The sequence below is a fragment of the Canis lupus genome, chromosome 10 (assembly GCF_003254725.2).
Source record: "Canis lupus dingo isolate Sandy chromosome 10, ASM325472v2, whole genome shotgun sequence".
Classification (NCBI taxonomy): Eukaryota; Metazoa; Chordata; class Mammalia; order Carnivora; family Canidae; genus Canis; species Canis lupus.
The window spans coordinates 62,607,405-62,632,479 of NC_064252.1; the positions used below are offsets into that span (position 1 = coordinate 62,607,405).

The window sequence follows — 25,075 nt, forward strand, 5'->3', positions numbered from 1 at the left end:
TCTCTCTATGTCTATCATAAATAAATAAATACATCTAAAAAATAAAAAAAAGAAAAGAAAATAAAAACTTAAAACAAATGAAATACCCAAAGTCGTTTTTGTTTTCTTGATTCAACCCTGACTGATGATATGGGGTAATATATTTTTTTAAATGTCCTTTCTCAAATAACTTCAGAAACAACTGCCTTAGATAATTGCCTCAATCCTTCATTTTACTTTGTGTGTCCATTCATTTACTCTTCCACTCATACGCTGTATATTGAGCTCCTACTGGGTGTCAGGTGTCAGGTGCAAAGGATACAAAAGAGAATATAGCAGCAACGACAATAACTAACATATACCGAATAGTTACTATATATATTTAAGTGCTTTATCATTATCATCTTGTATTAGTTCTCTAATTCTGTGTAAAAAAATCACCATAAGACACAATGGTTTAAACAGTGAACATTTATTATCACATTTTCTCAGGGTAAGGAACTCTGGAGGGCTTTACAGTTTCGTTCTGGTTTAGGTAACCTCTCAGGAGGTTTCTGTCAGGATATCAGCAGGGACTGTAGACATCTGAAGTCTTGCCGGTGAATGGAAGATCCACCTTCAAGACGACGCCCTCACAGGCTGTTGGCAGGAGGTCTCAGCTCCTCACTACGTGGGCCTCTCCAACGGTTGATTGAGTGTCCTCACAAGAAGGCAGCTGACTTTCCCCGGAGCAAGTGACCCAAAGGATAATACCTTTTATGTCCTCATCTCAAAGACATCCCTTCTGCCATATTCTGTTAGTTGTTTAGCTCACTCACAGTCAAGGGAAGAGAACTTCAGCCCCATATCTTGAAGGGAAGAGTGCTGAAGAATTTGCAGACGTATTTTGAAGCCACCACACATCTCATCTAATTCTTATAACCACCATAATTTTGCAACAATCCCATTTTGTACCTGAGGAAACTGAGATACAGATAATTAAGACATTTATCCAAGGTCCCACAAGCTAGCAAGTGATGGAGTTGGAATTCCATTGTAGATTAACTCTAGAACTTGCATTTTTAAAAAGATTTTATTTTTCATATCACACACACACACACACACACACACATTGAGAGAGAGAGAGAGAGAGAGAGAGAGAGAGAGAGACAGAAGCAGAGGGAGAAGCTCCATGCAGGGAGCCCAATGCAGGACTCGATCTCGGGTCTCCAGGATCACGCCCTGGGCCGAAGGGGATGCTAAACCGCTGAGCCAACCTGGCTGCCCCTCATTTTGTCTTTCTTGATCACCCTTGAATCCCCAATATCTGGCTCACAGTAGGCACTCAATCAATATTTGTTAAATGATTAAGTAAATACATAAAAAGGGGAGTATGTTACTCAGTTAAGGAGGTGTGGGATGCTACAGGCAGAAGAGTGGTCATAAATTATAGAGTTGAATATTTTTATAATTATAGAGTGTCTAGATGGCTCAGTTGGAAGAGCATGTGACTCTTGATCTCAGGGTGTGAGTCTGAGCCTTATGTTGGCTGTAGAGATTACTTAAAATAAATAAGTAAATAAATTTTAAAGAAGCCTTTCTAAGTAAAAGAAAAACCTTCCATCCCCCTCCCCCCAAAAGATTTGCTGCACTTTATTCTCATGCCTCAAACTCATCAGCAAAACGAAAACTGCATTAGCAGGGACAGGTTTAAGATAGTTCGGCCAAGGGAAGAGTAAGTCCAACGCTCCTCCTTGAGCTGTTCTTTCCCAGCTGTGGTTCCTCCTGGGCGGCCCCTGGCCTGGAAAGGCCTGAAGTAGCTGTCACCACTCACTTCGTGGCCGCTTTCATAGCAGACTTGGTGACTTTGCCACCAGTCGCTGTTTTTTTCTCCACAGCCTTGAGGACCCCAACAGCCACTGTCCGCCTCATGTCACACACAGTGAAGCGACCAAGGTAGGGGTACCCTGAGAAGCTTTCCACACACATGAGCTTTTGTGGAATCATCTGAACAATGGCTGAGTCCCCAGACTTCAGGGCTTTGAGATTGTCTTCCAGCTTCTTGCCTCAACACCGGTCAATCTTCTCCCTGAGGTCAGCAAACTTGCAGGCAATGTGGGCTGTGTGGCCATCCTGAACTGGTGACCAGCTGCAATGCTGCCGGGGCGGCTGGGAATGATCACCTGGGAGATGAAGCTCCCCATCTCTGAGGGCAGGTCATCCTTGCTGTCTCCTGCCACGCAGCCCACCTGATGTCCTTCACTGACACATTCTTCACATTGAAGCCCACGTTGTCACCGGACAGGGCCTCAGCCAGGGCCTCATGGTGCATCTTGACAGACTTGGGACTTTTTTTTTTTTTAAGATTTTATTTATTTGTTCATGAGAGACAGAGACCTAGGCAGAGGGAGGAGAAGCAGGCTCCATGCAGGGAGCCCGATGTGGGACTCGATCCCGGGACCGTGGGATCACGCCCTGAGCCGAAGGCAGCCGCTCAATCGCTGAGCCACCCAGGTGTCCCCAGACTTGACTTTCATAGTGATGTTGCAGGAGGCAAAGGTCACCACCATGCCTGGCTTGAGAAAGCATGTTTCTGCCTGGCCCACGGACACGGTGCCGATGCCCCCAATCTTGCATACATTCTGCAGAGGCAGCCACAGGGGCTTGTCCACAGGGCAGGCGAGGCCATGATGGAGTCCAGGGCTTCTAGCAGTGTCATGGCTACCACATCTCCTTTCTTCCTGGTGATCTTCCAGCCTCTGAAGCAGGACATCTTGGTGCTGGGCTCTATCACGTTGTCCCCATGCCAGCCTGAGGTGGGCACAAAGGCAACAGTCTTAGAGTGGTAACTAATCTTGATTGAGGCCTTCACCTCCTCCCAGATCTCCTCAAAGCATGCACTACGGTCAGGTGGCCCCCTGATGTCCATCTTATTGCCTACCATGATGAGCTGCTTCACACCCAGTGTATAGGCCAGCGGTACATGCTCACAGGTCTGCCCATTTTTGGAGATATGTGTTTTCTAAATTTATTTATTCATTTGAGAGAGAGAGAGCGCGAGAGAGTGAGAGAGAAAGAGGGCAGGTGGGGGAGGAGCAGAGGGAGAGAGAGAGAGAGAGAGAGGCTCTGCTCCGTGCAGAGTCCCACTCGGGGCTCAATCTCACAACCCTGAGATTAGGACCTGAGCCGAAACCAAGAGTCAGCCGCTTAACTGACAGTGCCAACCATGTGTCCCCCATTCTTGGAGGTATTAATAACATTCCTTCAGAAACCTGCAATATTATTTTTCCATGTTCATGTCTTTAAAAAAAACCCAACAACAGTTCTATGGGGTGGAGGTGGGAGGGCAAACACAGTGATATTTACTTTGGAAACACATACATGAAAATTACTTTTATTTTACACGCTGAGAGTAGAAATATGACCCCTATTCAATGTAAGATTTGCACTAAAGTTGAAAATGGACAAGACATTGGCATTCCCATCTATTATAACTGGGCCAGAGCTTCAATCACCAGCTGAAAAAATAAATGCAGGGTCAGCAGGCATTTGCCCTCTGCACCCTGAGTGCATTCCACAGTGAAAACCATGTGCAAATCACCTAAAGATCTAATGCCTCTGGATTTACAATTCATGCAAAGCCATACAATTAATACAAGGTAGAGTGAGCCACAGCAGGGTGTCCTTGAAAATGATGCCCATTGTAGAATGGCCCAGGGGACAGGAGAATCATATCTGGGCCAAAAGAAACTACATTTCTTGCCTTTTCATCTCCAGTGTTCAGGGAACTAGGGCGACTAACAGGGGGATGGCTTTGCTGGAGGTGGGATGGAGCAGCCCCATGGCCAGGGTTTGCAGCAGCGGCCTGGCTTTAACAAGTTGCACAACAGGGACACGTGGAGGGCAGTGGAGACATCTGTTGGGTTGTTGCTCAGAGTGGGGGGAGATCCACCCTGTGGGGCCCTGCGCTATAAGGAAGCCTCAGGGAGAGCAAACCTGGGTGCAACCAGACGCCTCTGCATCTATCTCTATAATAGAAGTGAGACTGAAAATGAACAAGGTGTTCTGCTTGGTTTAGGGATTATACAGAGGCATAAGCCACATCCCCATAATTTTCCCAACCACGCCTGCTTCTCTTTTATCTGATTTTGGACTCCTGATGGGAGAAAGCAGCAGAGATGGTCGTTACTTCAGGTATCCAGTAAAAGCCCACGTTTGTCGGCCATGCTACCTTCTTTTGGTTCTTTGAATGTGTCATGCTTTGTTTTCTGGTTTCTATGGTTGTGTATCAAACCACCCCAAATTTGGTGGTATAAAGCCATAACCATCTCATTATGCTCACAAACTCTGCGGGGGAGGAATGTGGGTCCGGGGCAGTGGAGAGGTCTTGTCTCTGCTCCATGGTGCTTGGGCCCTTAGCTGGGAACTCAAATGTTGGGAGTGACGTGACTAACCGGGAGCTGTGATAATTTGAAGGTTCTAGCACTCGTACCTGGTGCCTGGCTGGTATGATGCAAAGGCTGGTCTCAGCTGGGACTACTGACTGGAACACCCACGATGGCCTCTCCAAGTGGTCTGGTCTTCTCATAGTGTGGCTGCTACCTTCCAAAGGGATCATCTCGAGAGCAAGCATTTCAAGAGAACTAGGTGGAAATTGCAGGGCCTTTTTTGACCCAGAAGGCGGGCAGTGTCACTTTGGTCGCATTCTATTGGTTACAAGAGAGATACTAAATTAAGGGCTTCCGCAGTCATCCTCGCCAGCCAGTTACGATCTGCTCCCCATGCACAGGCACGTGACCCTTCACCCTGTCCTTCTGGGCCACAGCTAATTCATCAGGGAGGGCTGCCAATCTTCATGCTAACTGATGACTTTCCCTCTGTTGTCTGCTGCCACAGGTTCTGCTAGGTTTGAGGGGAGGCAGGTGAAACACTGCAGATGTGTATTCACAGGATAATAACGGAGGAGCATCAGCAGGAAAGGCACAGAGCCCTGCAGCCGAGGGCTTCTGAACAACTCTGAGCCCAGAACCACCCTCTACCTGAGCCACAGGAAGCCTGGGATGATTCCTTTTGGATTAATGACTTATGATCACTACTTACAATAAATCCCTTTAGTTTAGCTAATGTTAGTGAATCTCAATTCCTTAACACCAAATGAGTCTAAACTAAAGTGATGTGAAGTTCTAAAACGCCACTCAGCCCACGACCATCCTTGGACGAAAATCGCCCAGACTGAGGGTATGAGCACCAACAGCCTGGCGGACTTAAAGTTAGTCCCCTCAAGATACTTTCAACCAGAAGATCTTTTCCTAAGACAGGCATCGTCCTAGTTCCTAACACTCAACTTGTAATACCCTGTGATACCTGCAGGTATCAACAGCTGCTGGGTGTTAGGAACAGAGTAGGTGCCTCCCTGGGCAGGAAGACTGACACCGAGTCTCAGTCTATAAATTCCTCCTGCTAAGAAGCACTATCAATATCCATTTATCCAGCAAATACATACTGAGTGCCTACTATATCTATGTACCAGAATTTGAATGGTTTCCACTTTTTTTTTTTTTGGTTTCCACTTTATTATGTGTGAATCCAACTTTTGTGGGTTGGTCTTGGAATCCAATTATTTTTTAAAACAGAGCTTTGTTTCGTTTTGCTTTGTTTTGTTTTTTAAGATTCTATTTATTCATGAGAGACACAGAGACAGAGGCAGAGACATAGGCAGAGGGAGAAGGAGGCTCACCTGCCGGGAGCCTGATGTGAGACTTGATCTCAGGACCCCGGGATCACAACCCAAGCCGAAGGCAGATGCTCAACCACTGAGTCACCCAGGTGACCCTATAACACAGTTTTAAAGAAAACTTCGTTCTACATCCCTCCACCCCAATTGCCTTTCAATTAATATTTGGCCTACCCGGATGCAAAACTGAGGATTGCTTCAAAGAACGCAGAGCAGCACAGTGAATGCCTCACTTGAGAAAAAGCTGTAGGCTTTCGGTATTGCTTCCTCACTAATGTGGGGAAGGGGCCAAGACCCTGAGAGGCATTGCATGCAGCTGTGTGTAAGGTGTCCACAGAAAAGCAAACAGTGCAATAACAGTGGAACATGTTTAAGGAACATGAAACAGGTTGTGGAGACACATGGGAAGTCTCTGAAATGAGTCATTGGTGATTTACATAACTGAAGAGTTATCTGATTTAGATACTCTTTAGGTGGGTTTTGTCAAGCTTCTATATTGAGTGATATTTGCACTCAAAAATTAAATTCATCCAAATAAAGACTGTGAAAGAAAAACCATGAGGTTTTCATCTAGGGAAAAATTGTCTAGAAGAGTAATTCTTTACTTTTTGAGTTTGAGAGTGCCAAAAAACAAACAAAAAACAAACAAACAAACAAAAAAACCCACCTTTATTTTCATTATGATTTCAGAAATAACATGCTCAATTCAAAAAATTTAGACATGATAGAAAAGTGTTCATTCATTCAATACACATTTATTTAGTATCTACTATGTGTAATACTCTAGGCAGTAAAAGTTGAACAGTGAGCATAAAAAAAACAGTCTGCTATAAACTCACCTTCCAGAGGAAGCATTTTTAATAGTTTGCTGCAGTCTGTTCTAACCTATACCTAAGTTTGTGGTCCCTGGCTTTCCAGCCGAGGGTCCCAGGTCAGGAAGCACTGCTCTGGAGGTCTTAGATGACATGCTGGCTGCACAGACTTGAGCCTCTGTGCTACATGCTACCAAGAATCAAGAACCTGCAGGACGACCCTTGACAAGGGTCAGCTATTTCCCTGGCATGTGTCTTTGTAATGGGAACTATTTTCAGGGGAGCAGGTACAAAAGCAAGGAGAGACAAACATATTTCCTGTTGGCCAATTTATCAGGTGTTAGGGAATAGGAAAATATCCTATTTCAGATCTAAGGCAGCCGACAGGCATCTGATAGGTTGGTATGGTGGAGCTTCATTAGTACTCAGTAAAGACTGACTGTTGAAACCAGCATGCCAGGTGTATTTGAAAGGAGAAGAGGCTTAATGTTGCTCTTACAGAGTAATTAACTGGGGCAGGTACACACCCACATAGCTTTTAAAAACAATATTTTCTTGAGTCTGTAATGTCAGCACACTCTTCCTACTTCAGAGATGCTGGTGTGCTGGGTGGAGCATCCATGTTAGATGCTCTCATTATATGTTGTCTTTTGTGTTTCAGTTTAATGATAGGCCTGGGCACATAAGTTTACAGGTTAGCCTTGGGTTGATATCTATGAGATCTCTCTCTCCTGCAATTTTAATTTTCGTATTTATAACTAAGTTAATCTTGTTATGCTGTTTTAATTGGGAATTTTGGTCTAAATATTCATGAGATTTTTTTTTTAAGGGGGTTAAGGTCAGGGAAGCTACCTATTACAATATATATCTTGGCAGTTTTGATTAAATAAATTATTTATGCCACCTGCTGGTCTTTCTAGGACTCACTTTTACATTATTAAATTTTTTTACATTTAATTTGTATTTAAGCTATACACAAATGTGTCTAAAATAATCCTTCAGTCAAATCTATAATTTTTTAAAAAATATTTTATTTATTTATTCATGAGAGACATAGAGAGGCTAAAACATAGGCAGGGGGAGAAGCAGGCTCCCTGCGGGGAACCCAATGTAGGATTCGATCCTGAGACCCAGGGATCACCATCTGAGCCAAAGGCAAATGCTCAACCACTGAGTCACCCAGGTGGCCCAAATCCATAAATGTTTTATAAAGAATGTACTAATTTATAGAACTTGATTCTGACCCACATCTTCTATTTTTAAAATTTCCTCTTGCCAAGGCTAATTTAAAAAGATACTTATATATTATTTAGAGGAGAGCTATTATTCTCTAGTCTAGACTAACATTCCTAAACAGCATGTATTTTAGACTTCAAAGCCTATATGAATACCAAAAAAGCATATGGTCCTGGTGAATAGTGAAGTTTGTCATCTCTACAAATGTAAAATAGCTCATTTAGCTAGAAATCATTAAGTTACTTTTTCTGGAAGGAAAACTTACAATAAAGGTAACAACACCATTTAATCTGTTTTACCCACCCCCACCCCCTTACCATCTGCCACCCTTCTACTTTTACCTCCTCCTTGTAGTACATAATCAAGTTGGAAAAATTCTCTACATAACCCAGGATTGATGTTTCTCATTTACAATTTGTATATATGCCTCAGAGTACTACGGGAGACTAATGAGGAGCAAACTGAAGTGTTCAGAGAACTCCTCAAATTGACTTTGGGTGGGGATAACATTTTTTTAATTATAAGAGAAACTGGATTAATTGTAACTTGAGAAAATTCAGGCAACCACAAAGAAAAAAAAAAGTTATCTATAAAAGCCCGACTCTCAAAGAAAAGCAGTATTAACATATTAGTGAATGTCTTTTCCAGATATAGTTATACATTTTTCTTAAAAAACAAATTGAGGGATACCTGGCTGGCTCAGTCGGTAAGAGCATGCAACTCTTGATCTCAGGGCTGTGAGTTCAAGCCCCACATTGGGTGTAGAGCTTACTTAAAAAAAAACAAAAAATTGTCTAAGGATAATACCCTTAACTACTGCTTTGTAATTTGCTTTTGTCATTTATCAATACAATGTAATCATTTTCCCATTTCATTATTCTTCTAACACCTGGAATTCCATTACCTAGATGGACTAGAGTAGATTTAACTAGTCAATCTATGGCTCTGTGCTTTGTTTACAGACAATGGAAATAAGCCATGGTGAGCATTTGGGTACATCTGACTTGCTGTATTGTTGATGCTTTCCTTAGGATACGTGGGAAATTCATAGCAGGGTCAAAGATTAAGCACATTTTTTCAGGTTCTCAGTCCGTAATGAATAACTGACAGTTATCATATCCTGGGTCACTGACAGCTCCCAGGAGGAGAATTGTGGGGGTTAGGCAGGTTCTAGTGTTGCCTAATTTAGTTCAGTGTCTCCCCTTCCCCCAGTCTCACCTTGGAGGTCTTCAGAGGAAAAAACTGCCTTGTCATTTCAGTGCTGAAGGAAGTTCCTGAAAAGAGCAGGAACTCTTTTTTTTTTTTTTTTTTTTAAGAGTGGGAACTCTTAAATGATAATAAAAGCTCATTTTAAATTGATGGTATCAGAGATGTAAATAATAATCCAGATAGAAGTCTGTGAAATCCTAGGATATTTTAACTGAGACAGTTTCAGAAAAATAGCTGTTCTGTTTAAACTATACTATAGAGCAAAGAGTAAGTAGATTTTCTTGAACTTTTTTTTGAGTATGTAAAACATGCATAACAGGACTGATATGAACAGCTGCCTGGGCTACACATAGCACAATACCAGAGGTGCCAGTTACACAAATTAGAATTTGAATAATGCATCCTTGGGTTGTGCAATCTAGCAACTCTTTGCACACAGCACACCATTCAAACATGTATATGTAAGAGATGTTTTTCTGCCACCTTGACCCCCAGTTGTCCTATCTAGTGTAGCAACTCAAATACGGGTGCCTAGCTGGCTTAGTCGGTGGAATATGTAACTCTTAATTCCTGTGTTGTGAACTTAAGCCTCACACTGGGTATAAAGACTACTTAAAAATAAAAGAAGGGATCCCTGGGTGGCGCAGCGGTTTGGCGCCTGCCTTTGGCCCAGGGCGCGATCCTGGAGACCTGGGATCGGGTCCCACGTCGGGCTCCCAGTGCATGGAGCCTGCCTGCTTCTCCCTCTGCCTGTGTCTCTGCCTCTCTCTCTCTCTCTGATGTGACTATCATAAATAAATAAAAATTAAAAAAAAAATTAAAAAAAAAATAAAAGAAAAGAAAAAAATTATAAAAAACAAATAAGTTGAGTAGTAACTCAAGTCTTTGGTTATCCTCACCAAGATACTCTATGCACACGCAAATACAGAGGTAGGTAGTCTTTTTTTTTTTTTTTTTAACACAAATAGTGGTATATTATATAGACACTGTACTGCTCTTTGCTTGCTTTTTTATTTTTTTAAGATTTTATTCATTTATTTGAGAGAATGAGAAAGAGAGAGAGAGAGCACAGGATGAGGGGCAGATGGAGAAGCAGACAGCCCGATGCAGGGCTCCATCCCAGGACCCAGAGATCATGACCCAAGCTGAAGGCAGTCGCTTAACCCCCTGAGCCACCCAGGCACCCCATTCTCTTTGTTTTCTTCACTTAACAACAGACCCTGGGGATTGTTCCACTGTTAGCATATCTTGGGCTACCTCCTCCTCATTTTTAATGGCTGAATGGTATTCCATTATGTGAATGTTTAGGGCTCTTTCTTCCTAAGTAGGAAATTGTGGTATTATTAGAAACAAAGAACAAAAGAAGGAACAAAGTTTAGAAAGCATTAGGATAAATTATGATGTAGACACGCGAGTCTCAAAACTGGGGACAAGAAATAGGAGCTGTTTGGAAAAGGAGTCAGGATTAGAAAAACGGGTTTTGGAGTCAATCCAAGTGCTAGGATACAGGCTGAGCTGTCGTAACAAAGATACTTCAAATTCCATGGCTTAACCTATACTATACAGAAGTTGATTTTTATCTCCTGTAATAGCCAGAGATAACCAGTCTAGGGTTGGTAGGGTGGCTTTGTCATCTTCTATCTATGGCTTTCATCTATGGCTCCAGCTCCTGCCACCGCATCTGCATCACAGCCCCCAGAAAAGAGTGGTGACAAGTAGAGCACATGCCTCTTGCTTTAGAGCATGACCTGGATGTGGCCCATATCACTTCTCATAGCCCACTGGCCAAACTTAGTCACATGTCTCACATTCCATGGCCAATGGTAAGACTGCTTACAGTCTCAGGCTGAATTCAATTACTAGAGAAGAAACAAAGGATGAATGTTGGTGGAAACTAGCAATTTTTTTTGCCATATTCAGAGAGGTTGTTTGGTTAGGTTCCTTAGGAAAAAGGCCCTGAGGGAGATTCATATGTAGGAATTTTTTTTTTATTGTGGTAAAACAGAGTAGCAAAAACGTTACCATTTTAACCATTTTTAATTGTGCAGTTCTGTGGAATTAAATGCATTTACATTATTGTGCAATCATCACCACGATCCATCTTCAGAACTTTTCATCTTCTTGAACTGAAAACTGTACCCATTCAACACTAACACCTCAAGCCCCCGGTGTGCAGGATTTTACAGGGGATGTGCCCTCAGGATGACACCTGTGTGGGAGTAAATGCAGGAGGAATGGGCAGTGGGAGGAGCTGAACAGTAGCACTGTTTCAAGAGAGGCCTGAGATGACCCAGTGGGGGCTCTGAAGCAGGGATGGGCCTTCAGAAGTGTCTCATCTTGGGGCAGGGGCCCTGGACTTCATGCCAGGGAAGGGGAGTGCTCATCTGCTGAAGGCAATCCTTGGAGAAAGACTTAGCTGGGAGTTTTTGGCAGCCAACACACCCAGTATCTGGGAGAGTAAGTGCCTGGGTCCGGAACAGAGGGCTTGTGCAATATATCACAGCATCCATGACAACCTACCTTTTATGTCATTCAGACCCACTTGCTTTATACAACAAGTTCAGCGCCTCCAGAATTCTGATTGGTCTCTCTTCCTGGGGGAAACTTATCAGAGAAAGGTTGGTGGGATGGACTCAGCCTCACAGCTGGCTTCCAGGTAGAACTAAAACTCAGGGTCTCCCCCCTCCACTACCCATTCTAGAGTTCCCCTACCCTCAGCCAGCACCTCTGCTGATATAGGTGGCTTCCTTGATGGTGTGTGTGACTCAGGCCCTCAACCTTATTTTTTAGTGTTTTTTTTTTTCAGACCCCTGACCAACTTGCCAAGTTTTCCATGGCTGCCTATATATTGTTACCCCTTACCCCATGCCCCTTCTCTTCCCACAGAAAGTGGATAACCACAGCCTGTGAGCAAGCCTTTCACCAAAAACTTCTTACACTATGGCTGCTGTGCTTGTAACCTTCAAAACTGAGTAAGGGACTCCTAAGAAAGCCCCGAGTGGATCACCTGAATATGCCAATGCAGCTGTAGGTGTGAGCTGAGAGGGAGACATCAGTGTAGTAGTAGTGGATGACAGAGGGTTCTGGATTACCTATTCTTGTGGATTTACCCAGATTTACCACTTCCATTGTGTAATGGATGGGCCTGATAGAAACAATCTTGTGACAAGCAGCCTGGGCCACATGTTCACTTGATGTCCTATAACCAGACCTTCTGTCTCTACCAGAGTACAGTAGCATGTTTGAGGCCATTTTTCAAATGGTGGAAAATTCTTCAGTGAAGCTGGCATAGACTTACTGCAGTACCCTTGAGGTCTACATTGTGATTCTCTATTGGATGTTGCCATAAGTTCCACATAGCATTCCTTTCCACCACTGATACTTCTAATACCATAATGTTTGCTGGGTTATATTGTCCAAGTGGCAGGGCTACTCTTGAAAATCCTTCTTTGGTTTCTTATCTAGGTTGAGGGGCCTCTGCATTATTTATAAACAAGTGGGGAGGGATGCCTGGGTGGCTTAGCAGTTGGGCATCTGCCTTTGGCTCAGGGTGTGATTCTGGGGTCCTGGGATCGAGTCCTACATTGGGCTCCCTGCATGGAGCCTGCCTCTCCCTCTGCCTATGTCTCTGCCTCTCTGTGTGTGTATGTCTCTTATGAATAAATAAATAAAATCTTAAAAAAAAAAAACCAAGTGGGGACACTTGTCCTTAACAGGAGCAGTGGGCCATTTCTGCTGGATCCTCTGAACACCAGTGATGGGGTACTCACTGCCAGCTAGAAAAAGTGTGGTCCAGTTCCAATATCCCATTTTAGAGTCTGCTTCCTTCAATCACTCCTGGCACCAACCGTCTTAAGTTGGGTTTTCCAAGAAACAGACACTGAAATGAAGACTTTTGTGTAGTTGGTTAGTTGAGGCATTCTCTCAAGATCAACACCTGTAGAACTGGAGGAGTTGAATTGCAATGCAGTCACAACAGAAACCAGGAGAATTCTGGAGCAGGTATGGCTGGCTCTTCAGTTATCCCATCTTGAAGCAAGGGGATTGGCTCTTCTCATTCCCACACTGAACAAACACTGGATATGGCTTTCCTCAGGAAGGGGATGCAGTCTTGGGTAAGGTGGCTGTCTTTGCATGAGGGCAATTTCTAGAAAGTAACTCAGCTGAGAGCTGTCATCCTCCAACCTTCCCAGCAGCTGAGGAAAGGAAAGTCAGTAGTATAGAAGGACGGGATCTGGCTCAGGCAGTGGAGTGTGTAGCTCTTGATCTTGGGATTGTGAGTTGCAGCCCCACTTTGGGTGTAGAGATCACTTAAAAATAAAATCTAAAAAAAAAAAAAAAAAAAAAAAAAAAAAGGAGAGATCTGGGTGACACACCAGTATCATGAGCAGGAAGCCATGGAATCCAAGGAAGCAGAGAGGAGAAGTCCACAGGAATCTTAGAGTTCATGAATCCAATCCCCTGTCTTTAAAGATAAAGAACTCCAGAGTAGAAAGATTAAGCAGCTTAATTCCGTTTCACCCAACAAGTTAGTGACAAAGCCAGGGTCATATTTAGGTTTTCTGATTCCCTATCCAATGTTCTCAATTCTGTGTCAATTCTGTTTTCTCATTGCATCACCAGTAGGTGCTTCTTTCTTGTTCACCCTTGGATGAGAGCAGGGAAAGGTCAAATTAGTGAAACTTGGGAGTGTTGTTTGTGGGGATTTGGTTTCTCACTTCATTGTCTCTCACAAAAAAAGATTTCTTGAATTATACATATTTTTACTTCAGTTCTTCCTTCCACAAAGAGATAATATTGAATGTGAAGAGAGTTACAATTCTATAGATTATTTTAATTATTATTTAAAAAGCTGTGGAGAAACTTCAGGACAAATTTTTCTCCAGAAGGGACTGGCTGCCTACCTTGTGGTAGACTTGTGGCAGAGCAAGGGATATTTCTTTCATTTCTTTGCTTTAAATATAAGCCTGAACTTAGTAATGCTTTCTTTTTATCTTTTTCACAAAACTTTCCATGATGTGCCAACAATGTTTAACTGGAAAACATACCAAATGAGAGGGGTTAAGTTATCATTGACATGTTATAAAGGGGAGCAGTTAATTTAGTCTTGTGCACCCAGACTTGTAGTTTTTTTTTAAGTATTTTTTATTAAGTACAATCTACCCTCCAACATGGGGTTCAAACTCATAACCCCAAATCAAAAGTCACATGCTCTACTGCCTGAACCAGCCAGGCACCTCCAGGCTTGTGGCTATTTTAGAACAAAAGTCTCCCCTCTCCCCAAACTGATGATTGGTTCCTGAGATCTGGTGCTGTACCACTTAGTTTTCTATACAGCTTTACATTTTACAAGTGAAAGGACTAGTGCCTCCTTTGGGGCATGTGGGTCCTACATACATACACTGAAACAATATTGAAAATTAGGGCTTGAAACAGCCAGATAGCCTTCTGAGAGAAATCAGTTTCACAAGAGCTTGATGATTTAAGCTGATCTTACTGTCACTACAGTTAAGGATTAGCAGCCCCAGTCATGAAAGGACAGAGGGCCAGAGACACACTAAAGAGACTAAATATTGGCTGTGAGGACAGTATAGGAAGGATAAAGCTTTTTTTTTCCCCCAGCCACTCCCGCCAGCTTTGAGTGGGAAGCAGTGTCACTTTTTTCATTGGTTTTGTTTTGTCTTTACTTTTTGACACTGATGACTTTTTAAAAAATTTTTTTAACGTTTGTATGTATGTATATAATCTCTACACCCAGGGTGTGGCTCCAACTCATGACCCTAAGATCAAGAATTACATACTTTTCTGAATGAACCAGCCTGGCACCCCAGCAACTTCTTTTAAATAGACCAGTAATTTTTATTCAGATATTGCAGTTATAACTCCTAATAGCATATTGAAAAGTATCCTGAGTCAATGTATTTACATACCATCTAATCTAAATATTGAATTTCAATATGTTCATGAACAGAACTTTGGGACTGATTCCAAGGAGGCTCAAATTCTGCATATTTACCGGCCACTTAAACTGCTAAATCAGTGATATTGAGCAATATGGATTTCCTATCAAAATACATTCATGTAGGGACGCTTGGGTGGCTCAGCACTTGAGCGTCTGCCTTCACCTCAGGGCATGGTCTTAGACTCCTGGGATCCAGTCACACATCGGGCTCCCTGTGAGGAGCCTGCTTCTCTTCCGCTTATGTGTCTGCCTTCTCTCAGTGTCTCTCATGAGTAAATAAATAAAAATATTTTTAAAAAATACATTCATGTATAAATATAGTAAATAAAATTTACTTAATTATGAATTTTCGGATGAGAAACAAAGTAATCCAGGAAAGGACAATTTATTCAGAGACCTAAAATCATCATTTATATTCTAAAGGTAAAACAAATATATGCATAAAAATATATGGTTATTTGAAAATACCTGGAAGATTGAAATGCTTGGTTTTTATTTTTTTATTTTTATTTTCTAAAAAAAATTTTATTTATTCATGAAAGACACACAGAGAGAGAGAGAGAGGCAGGGACATAGGCAGAGGGAGAAGCAGGCTCCATGCAGAGAGCCTGATGCGGGACTTGATCCCGGGATCATGGGCCAAAGGCAGGCGCCAAAACGCTGAGCCACCTGGAGATCCCCCAAAATGTTTTTTTTTTCTTTTTTCTTTTATTTATTTATTTATTTTTTAATGTTTGGTTTTTCATTCAGATCTTTACCATTGTATGTAGTGAATATAAAGAGGCAGCTTGTTCTCTCCATAAGGAACTCATATTCACAAAGCTCATCAGATTAATGTGTAAAACCCAAACTCCAATATACTGATCTATGATAAGAAACATACTGGGGCACCTGGTTGGCTCAGTGGGTACAGCAGGCGACTTGAACTCAGAGCTGTGATTTTGAGCCCCATGATGGGTGTGGAGATCGCTTAAAAATAAAATCTTAAAAAAAGAAAAACGTTGCTCAAAAGTTAGTCCTTGTATTAGCATAATAATGACTTCATTTTCTCCCATTAGGTGGATCATATGTATATGATCCATGTCCAGCATGGAGCCCAACTCAAGGCTTGAACTCACAAGGCTGAGATGAAGATCTGAGCTGAGATAGATGCTTCACAGACTGAGCCACCCAACTGCCCCAGGTGGATCGTATTTCTAATCATCTTCTGGGCCATAAAATCAGTTTGAATAAATTTACAAGGAATCAACTCACACAGAGTGTGACCAAAATAGAATGAAATAATGAAAAAGGGATCCCTGGGTGGCGCAGCGGTTTGGCGCCTGCCTTTGGCCCAGGGCGCGATCCTGGAGACCTGGGATCGAGTCCCACATCAGGCTCCCGGTGCATGGAGCCTGCTTCTCCCTCTGCCTCTCTCTCTCTCTCTCTCTCTCTCTCTCTGACTATCATAAATAAATAAAAATTTTAAAAAAAATAAAAAAAAAAAGAAATAATGAAAAGATCTCTGGGAAGTCCTCCAAATACTTAGAAACTAAATATACTCTGTATTACTTGTGGGTCAAAAAAGAGAGCAAAAAGGAAATTAGAAAGTATTCTGAACTGAATGAAAATAACAGCAACCTATCAACATTTGTGGGCACAACCAAGGCAGTATTAATGGGAAATTTATAGCACTAAACACCTATATTAGAAAAGAAGAAAGATCTTAAGTCTATGACTTTAGCTTCCACCTTCAGAAACTAGAAATAGAAGAACAAATTAAAACCAAATTATACAGAAGAAAGGAAATAATAAAGGTAAGAACAGAGATCAATGAATAGAAAACAAAAATATAATAGAGAAAATCATGAAACCAAAGCAATGAGAAAGCAATGAAACTGATAAACTTCTAACCAGATTCATCAGGGAGAAAAAAGAGAGAGACAAAGAGAAAGAGAGAGAGAGAGAGAGAGAGAAACAGCACAAATTGCCAGTATCAGGAATGAGAGAGAAAACATCATTAAGAATCTCTAGACATTAAAAGCATCATAATATTATAAACAACCTTTTTGCCAATAATTTTGACAACATGGATAAAACAAACATGTTCCTTTAAAGACACAAACTACCAATGTTCATTCAAAAGAAGATATATAACTTAGCCTTATACCTACTAAAGAAATTGATTTGTTGTTAAAAGCCCTCCCACAAAGAAAATGCTAGGCTCAGATGGCTGAGAAACCTACAGATATTTAAGAAGAAATAATACCAATTCTACACAAAGCCTAACAGAAAATGAAGGAACAGGAATGTTTTCTAACATATTCTGTGAAGTCAGCATCACACTGATATAAAAATCATCAAAAAAAAAATCATCAAGAATATCACAAGAAGGGGCACCTGGGTAGCTCAGTGATTGAGTCAGGGGGTGATCCCAGGGTCCTGGGATTGAGTACCCATCAGGCTTCCCTGGGGGGAGCCTGTTTCTCTCTCTGCCTATGTCTTTGGCTCTCTCTGTGTCTCTCATGAATAAAAAAATAAAATCTTAAAAAAAAAAAAGAACATCACAAGAAAACTACAGACGAACAACCCTCATGAACATAGTTGTAAAATGATTAACAAATTACTAGCAAATTGAATCCAATAATATATAAAATGGATAATGCATTATGACCAAGTGCAGTTTATACCAGGAACATAAGCTTTAATGTTCAAAGGGCTTAATGATGCATCATGCTTAATAGTGTAAGATTGAAAAAAAAAAATGGTGTAAGTTTGAATGAGATTAAGAACAAGGCAAGAATGCTCACTCTAGTCCCATCTATTGAGCATTGTGTTGGAGGTCCTAGACAGTTCTGGCAAGGAAGGAAGGAAGGAAGGAAGGAAGGAAGGAAGGAAGGAAGGAAGGAAGGAAGGAAAAGAAATTTAATTTCATCCATTTGTCTTCCACAGAGTGAAAAAGCAAAATTCTTTATATTCACATAAGACATTGTTATCTATGTAAAATCTTTAAAAATTCTACAAAAAGCTACTAGAACTAATAAATGAGTTAGCAAGTTCACAGGATACAAGGCAATAATACAAAAGCTATTATATTTTTATATACTAGCAACAAATAATAAAAAATTCCAATTGTAGGGCAGCCCCGGTGGCCCAGTGGTTTAGCACTGCCTTCGGCCCAGGGCATGATCCTGGAGACCCGGGATCGAGTTCCACGTTGGACTCCCGGCCTGGAGGTTGCTTCTCCCTCTGCCTGTGTCTCTCTTTTTCTTTCTGTGCCTCTCATGAATAAATAAATAAAAATCTTTAAAAAAAAATTCCAATTGTAAAAAGTGGCAAGCCAATTCTAAAATTTAGATGGAAATGCAAAAGATCTAGAAAAACACCAATTTTGAAAAAAACATAATTGGACAACTTACATTATCTGTTTTCAAAACCTATTATAAAGCTATAGAAATCAAAGATATTATGATATGGGTAGAAAGATGATCATGAGAACAGAATGAAGAGTCCAGAAATAAGCCCACAGAATTATGATTAATTAATTTTTGACCAAGTTTCCCATGTAATTCAATGGGGAATGGATAATTTTTTTCAATGAACAATGCTGAAACAAAAAATTAACCCTAATTCTTACTCCACAGCATATAAAATATTAATGTGAAATGGATTGTAGACTTAAATGTAAAAGCTAAAACCATAAAACTTCTAGAGGGAAAAAAAAAGAGAATCTTAGTGACCTCTGTAAGGCAAAAATTTTTTGAGTAGGACACAAAAAGCAGGAACTATAAAAGAAAAAAAATGGATAAATTGGACTATATTCTTTTTCTAAGGCTGTCATAACAAGTTACCCCAAAGGGGGTGGGGGTAGGGAGGAGGACTTAAAACAACAGAAAAGTTTTCTCACATTTCTGGAGGCCAGAAGCCCAAACTTAAGGTGTGGCAAGGCCACACCCTCTTTGAAGTCTCCAAGGCAGACTCCTTCCTTGCTTCTAGCAGCCGGGAGTTTATGGTCCATAATGAGGAATATATATTTGGTCTTTGTCCTCTTTTCTTTTCTTTCCTTCCTTCCTTCCTTCCTTCCTTCCTTCCTTCCTTCCTTCTTTTTTTTTTTCTTCCTTCCTTCTTTCTTTCTTTCTTTCTTTCTTTCTTTCTTTCTTTCTTTCTTTCTTTCTTCTTTTTCTCTTTCTTTCTTTTTTAAAGATTTCATTTCTTTATTTATGAGAGGCACAAAGAGAGAGGCCGAGACATAGGCAGAGGGAAAAGCAGGCTCCATGCAGGAAGCCCGATGTGGGACTGGATCCCGGGATCCTGGGATCCTGGGACTCCAGGATCACGCCCTGAGCTGAAGGCTGGCACTAAACCCGCTGAGCCACCCAGGCATCCCTTTGTCCTCTTTTCTTGCACAGAGCTCCTAAAACTCTGGAATTTCCTAAGTGATAAGAGCAACAAATGTATCTTTGTTATGTTAATGTTGTGATTTTGGGACCCCACCTAAAGATGGGGGCTGGCTGCTGGGAGAAAAAACCACATTATTAGAGGGTTGGAATTTTCAGTCCCTTCCTCAACCTGTCCTGACCTCCAGTCAATTATTTAATCAACTGTGTCTATATAATGAAGCCTCCATAAAAAACCATAAAGATAGTTTCAGAGAGTTTCTAGATGGGGAACCAGAACACTTCCACATACTATTGTGCCAAGCCCCCAAATCCACTGGGACAGAAGCACCTTCATTTAGGGACCTCATCCCACGTATCTTTTCATCTGACTGTTGATTTCTATCCTTTAATATCCTTTGTAATAAACAAGTAATCAAATGAGTAAATAGATTTCCCAAGTTGTATGAGATGCTCTAGCAAATTAATAGAACCCAAGGAGGGGATGGGGGCGGTGGGGGTGGGGGGTTGGGTACACCTCCAATTTACAGTGAGTTGGTCAGAAATATAAGTAACAACCTGGGCTAATTACTGATGGATAGTTGGAAGGTAGGCAGGCAGAGACAACAGACCTTTGCCCTAAGAGGAAACCACCCTTGAAAGGATTTTCCACCACTCTAGAAGGAGCCCTTTAGCCTTTCCCATTGACAGATAGGTGACAAAAACCTGATTATATGACAGGCACAGGAAGGGTTAATCAGCTTAAAACAGCCTGCTAACAGGCCCATAAAAATCCCTAGACTTAGATACTCTAGTGGCAGCCATCTCAGGTCCCTTCCCTCCTTGGGAGCTTTGTACTATCCCACTTCGCTATTGCTCAGTAAACCTTGCTTTGCTGCTCACCACTGTCTGTCTGGTCTACCTCTTCATTCATTCTTCAAAGCATCATGACCAAGAATATCAGGCACCAATGGAGAAAAAATCCTGTAACGTTACATCTACAAAGATCTTACTTCAAAATAAGATCACTTTCTGGGGTTCTGGATGGACATGAATTTTGGGGGAACACTAGTCAATCTACTACATGGAATTCATCAAGATTTAAAAGATAATTAACAGATTAGTCATTAAGAGAATTGCAAATTAAGTCCACAATGAGATATCAATATACCCATTAGAATGGCTAAAAGACAAAAGATTGCAACATCAAATATTGGTGAGGGTGTATACCATCTAGAACCCTTATTCACTGGTGTTGGGAATACAAAACGGAATAACTACTTTTTTTTTTTTTTTTAAGATTTATTTATTTATTCAGTCAGAGAGAGCGAGAGAGAGACAGAGACACAGGCAGAGGGAGAAGCAGGCTCCATGCAGGAAGCCCGACGTGGGACTCGATCCCGGGTCTCCAGGATCACACCCCGGGCTGCAGGCGGCACTAAACCACTGTGCCACCAGGGCTGCCCAGAATAACTACTTTGTAAAACAGTTTGGCAGTTTCTTATGAAGTTAATATATACTTACTATTGTAATATATGTTAACTACCTGCAATTTAAATAAAAACTTGGGAAAAGGGCAGCCCCGGTGGCGCAGCGGTTTAGTGCCGCCTGCAGCCTGGGGTGTGATCCTGGAGACCTGGGATCGAGTCCCACGTCTGGCTCCCTGCATGGAGCCTGCTTCTCTCTCTGCCTGTGTCTCTGCCTCTCTTTCGCTCTCTCTGAATAAATAAATAAATAAATAAATAAATAAATAAATAAGTCTTTAAAAAAAAAAAAAAAAAACAACTTGGGAAATGTGTATATATACACATATATAAATTTATATATAAATTATATATATATATATATATATATATGAATGACCTGAGAACTTCAGTCCTAGGAATTTACCTAGAAGAAATGAAAAAATTCACACAAAGATTTGTACATGAACATTTATAATAGCCAACATTTGGAAATACCCCAGGGGTCTATTTCCTGGTGAATGGATAAATTGTGGTATATTGAAAATGGAATACTACTTAGAAACAAATGTAAAGAAAAAAACTGATATACAACAAAATTGATTAATCTCAAAAGAATAAATGCCAAGGGAAAGAAACCAGACATAAAAGATTACATACTACATGATTCTATTTATATGGAATTCTAGAACAGGCAAAACTATAATAACAGAAAGCTAATCAGAAGTTTCTAGGCACCAAGGATTGAGTAGAGGATTAACTGCAAAGGGAGATGCAGAAAATATTTAATATCAATAATGCAGTATTGATTGATTATATTACTCTGTGTGTGTTTCAAAACTCTTGTAGTTATAGGGTGCATGGGGGGCTCAGTCAATTAAGCAGCTGGCTCTTGGTTTTGGGTCAGGTTTTGATCCCAGCCTCCATGCTCAGTGGGGAGTCTGCTTCAGGATTTCTTTCCCCTCTATCTGCCCCTCCTCCTGGTCACACATGCTTTTTTACTCTTTTAAATAAATAAATAAATCTTAAAAAAAAAAACAAAACTTCTTGTAGTTATATACTTAAAATGGTATATTTTATAAAACGCGTGTTATATCTCAATAAAGCAAAACTAATCACACTGAAGCTCCCTATGGAGCTTCCACAGAAAAAAAACGGTAATGTATAAAGGCTTGGGAATCAGGACAGCATTTGACTTGAAGAGTAACTGGAATCAAGAAGACAATTGAAAAAGGTCATCAAAATTCTGAAGAATTTTATAGCCAGCTAAACTATTAACCAAGTTTGAGGGCAGAATATAGCTGTTTTCAAACATAAAGGCTCAAATAAATTACCTCCTACCCTTAATTTCTTAGGAAGATATTGGAGAATGTGTTCCACCAAAACAAGGGATTATACTAAGAGAGGAAATCCAAGAAACAAAAGATTGAACACAGGTGACAAATAAAAGAAAGCATAGGGAGGTAATGACGAGAAGTTCTAGAAGGAAAGATGAGTAATAGGCATACAGAGAACCTGCCCAGACTGGAGCAGAAAATGAAAGGCTCCAGAAGGATGTCTCCAAGAAAAATATGAAACATTACTTGAAATATTTGACTGCATTGTGAGATATTTTATAGCAGTGTCAGAGTTAGAGAATTAGGTAGCTAGAAAACTAAGTAATGGAGAACATGAGGCAATTATTACTTCCAGAGAAAACAATAAATTGTCCAACTTTAGTAATTGTGCATTACTTGACTCAATAAAAATATTTAGAATTATAATAATGTAGACATTAAATATTAATTTAATTTAAAACAGCAGTGTAGAGTAGGATTTTTAGTACCTTCACTAAAATAGTTCCATTTTTTTATCTTGAGGATTGCTTTATATAGTTACTTTTTTTTTTTTTTAAGATTTTATTTATTTATTCATGAAAGCCGCAGAGAGAGAGGCAGAGACACAGGAAGAAGGAGAAGCAGGCTCCCTGCAAGGAGCCGAATGCGGGACTCAATCCTGGGACTTGATCCTGGGACTCGATCCCGGGACTCGATCCCAGGACTGCAGGATCACACCCTGGGCCGAAGGCAGGCACCAAACCGCTGAACCACCCAGTGATTCTCCCTTCTTTGATAATTCTTAGCAGATGGAAAAAACCTTATTCCCACCACCCCACCGTACCATATATTTTCTTTAGACCACAACAATATGAGCCAAGATACCTCATTTTGAAAGCCAAGTTTCACTCTTCACAGAAGTATGTAAAAGATAGGGAAAGACTGCTTCCTTGTTAATAAGTGAAGGAGACTTCCCTTTTGTTTGATGCCCTGATGGATATTATTCACCCGGCCATTCCATAAAATATGATTTGGGATGAATAATGGCTATGTCTTTGTTTTTGAAAAGTTGGAAAAGGGCTACAGATACTTTCCCAAGCAGGTTAGTTTTAGGAAGGAAGGCACATAGACGTTGAGAACTGGAAACGTGATTTCCTCAAAGCTATCCATAATTGAGCACATCTTGGAAAGCATTCTGTATTCCCAGCAGTTGAAGAACCCTTAGTTTGGGGATGCCTGGGTGGCTCAGGGGTTGAGTGTCTCTGCCTTTGGCTCAGGGCATGATCCTGGGGTCCTGAAATCAAGGCCCACATCGGGCTCCTGCATGGAGCCTGCTTCTCCCTCTGCCTACGTCTCTGCCTCTCTCTGTGTGTGTCTCTCATGAATAAATAAAATAAAATCTTTTTTTTTTTTTTTTAAAAAAGAACCCCTAGATTGAAGGCAACTAGGGTAGTCTCAAAAATGGCTACATGTGCCTTAAGAATACATTGCCATCTAGTGGCAACTACTTCAAGTCATAGACACAAGGACCTAAAGGTCCCCTTGAACCTTTGAAAGACACCTCTGATTCAACCTCGGTAGCAAAATATCTTGCATTTATATTGTAAATTATACTTTATATTGTGCTTTCTATTATATTGCTATTTTATGCCCAAGGAAGCTCATCCTTTTATAGATGAGGCAGTGGAGGATCAGAGAGGGTAACTTCTCCAATCATAACTTTCATTTACTCATTCAAGATCCATTTGTCAAGCACTATTACATGACTAGCATTATCCCAGGCTTGGAGTAGGGGGATGGGTTATGAGTGATTCAAAGCTAAGACACAATGCCCTTGGGACGCCTGGGTGGCTCAGTGGCTGAGCATCTGCCTTCGGCTCAGGTTGTGATTCTGGAGTCCAGGGATGAGTCCTGCATCAGGCTCCCTGCAGGGAGCCTCTGCCTGTGTCTCTACCTCTCTCCCCTATGTCTCTCATGAATAAATAAATAAAGTCTTTAAAAAAAAAAGACACAATGCCCTTAATCATTCACAATCTGTGGGGACACAGAAATATGAACGCTGGAGTCAGGATTTGTGTCCAGGACTAATGTGTATCAGCGTTCTTACCACTACATCATGCTACAGTAAATGTACATGTCATGAGGGTGTTTGGATGAATCCTGGAGCTCTTCAGTACAGGGTGAGGCCAGTCATGGGGAAAGGTGGTTTCCAAGCAAAATGACTCACGAGTTAAAATGTCAACTGAGCAGAGTGCCTGCCCTTCCCTACCCTTGTAATCTGCTGTGGGCTTGGAAATCAGATAAGGAAATTTATTAAAAGGGTATTTAACAGTAAAGTAAGAAGCTGAGTACAAATCCTAGAAGCTCCCTGAGGAGTGTTGTGTATGAGCTTTAGAACATGGTTTTTATTATGTCTGTTTCTGGCCATTCTTGGGTCTTCCTTAAGATGTCCTCTCTCCAAGGTAAAGCAGGGCAGCCAAGGTGGCTAAGTGGGCAGTGTTACAGTAGAATAGATAATTGTGCCATAATGAGCACAGTGAGTTAAGAAGAACCCACGTTCCTTATCATGGCATGCCTGCCTCCCCAGTCTCGTGTTTAGGATCTCTCCCCTTGATTAGTACACTGTAGAAATTGGCCTTCTTGCTGTGTTTTCAGCATTCCAAGTTCTTACCTCACTCAGGCTTTTGTAGCATTTCGCTCTCCCTCTCCCTCTTCACAAGGCTGGTTCCTCATCTTTCAGGAATTAGCTTAAATACCACCTCAGGAAGCTCTTCACTGACCACTCTAATATCTACTATAGGAACTAATATTTGCCTTATCCATGCCCTTTACCACTACACATTCTGTGTCTTAAAAATGTCCTACATACACTTTTTTTTTCCTACATACACTTTTTAATGCTAACTGAAACTTGAGCATTTACTACCTCCTAATATATACCCATTTTGTCTGTCATCTTTATTGTCTAGGTCCTCTCCACTAGAATGTAAGCTCTGTGAGGGTAAGTGTTTTGTCTACTTGGCTCATTTC

The 25,075-nt window shown here is 41.1% G+C and overlaps 1 long non-coding RNA gene across 1 annotated transcript; it reads right to left on the reverse strand.

The window, feature by feature from the left end:
- Positions 1-431: 431 nt before the first annotated feature.
- LOC118355890 (uncharacterized) lies at positions 432-5,557 on the reverse strand. Its single transcript, XR_004819202.2, has 2 exons — positions 4,451-5,557; positions 432-2,769 (listed from the first exon to the last, which is right to left on the reverse strand). It is a non-coding gene; the product is annotated as an uncharacterized LOC118355890 (long non-coding RNA).
- Between the last annotated feature and the right edge of the window lie 19,518 nt (positions 5,558-25,075).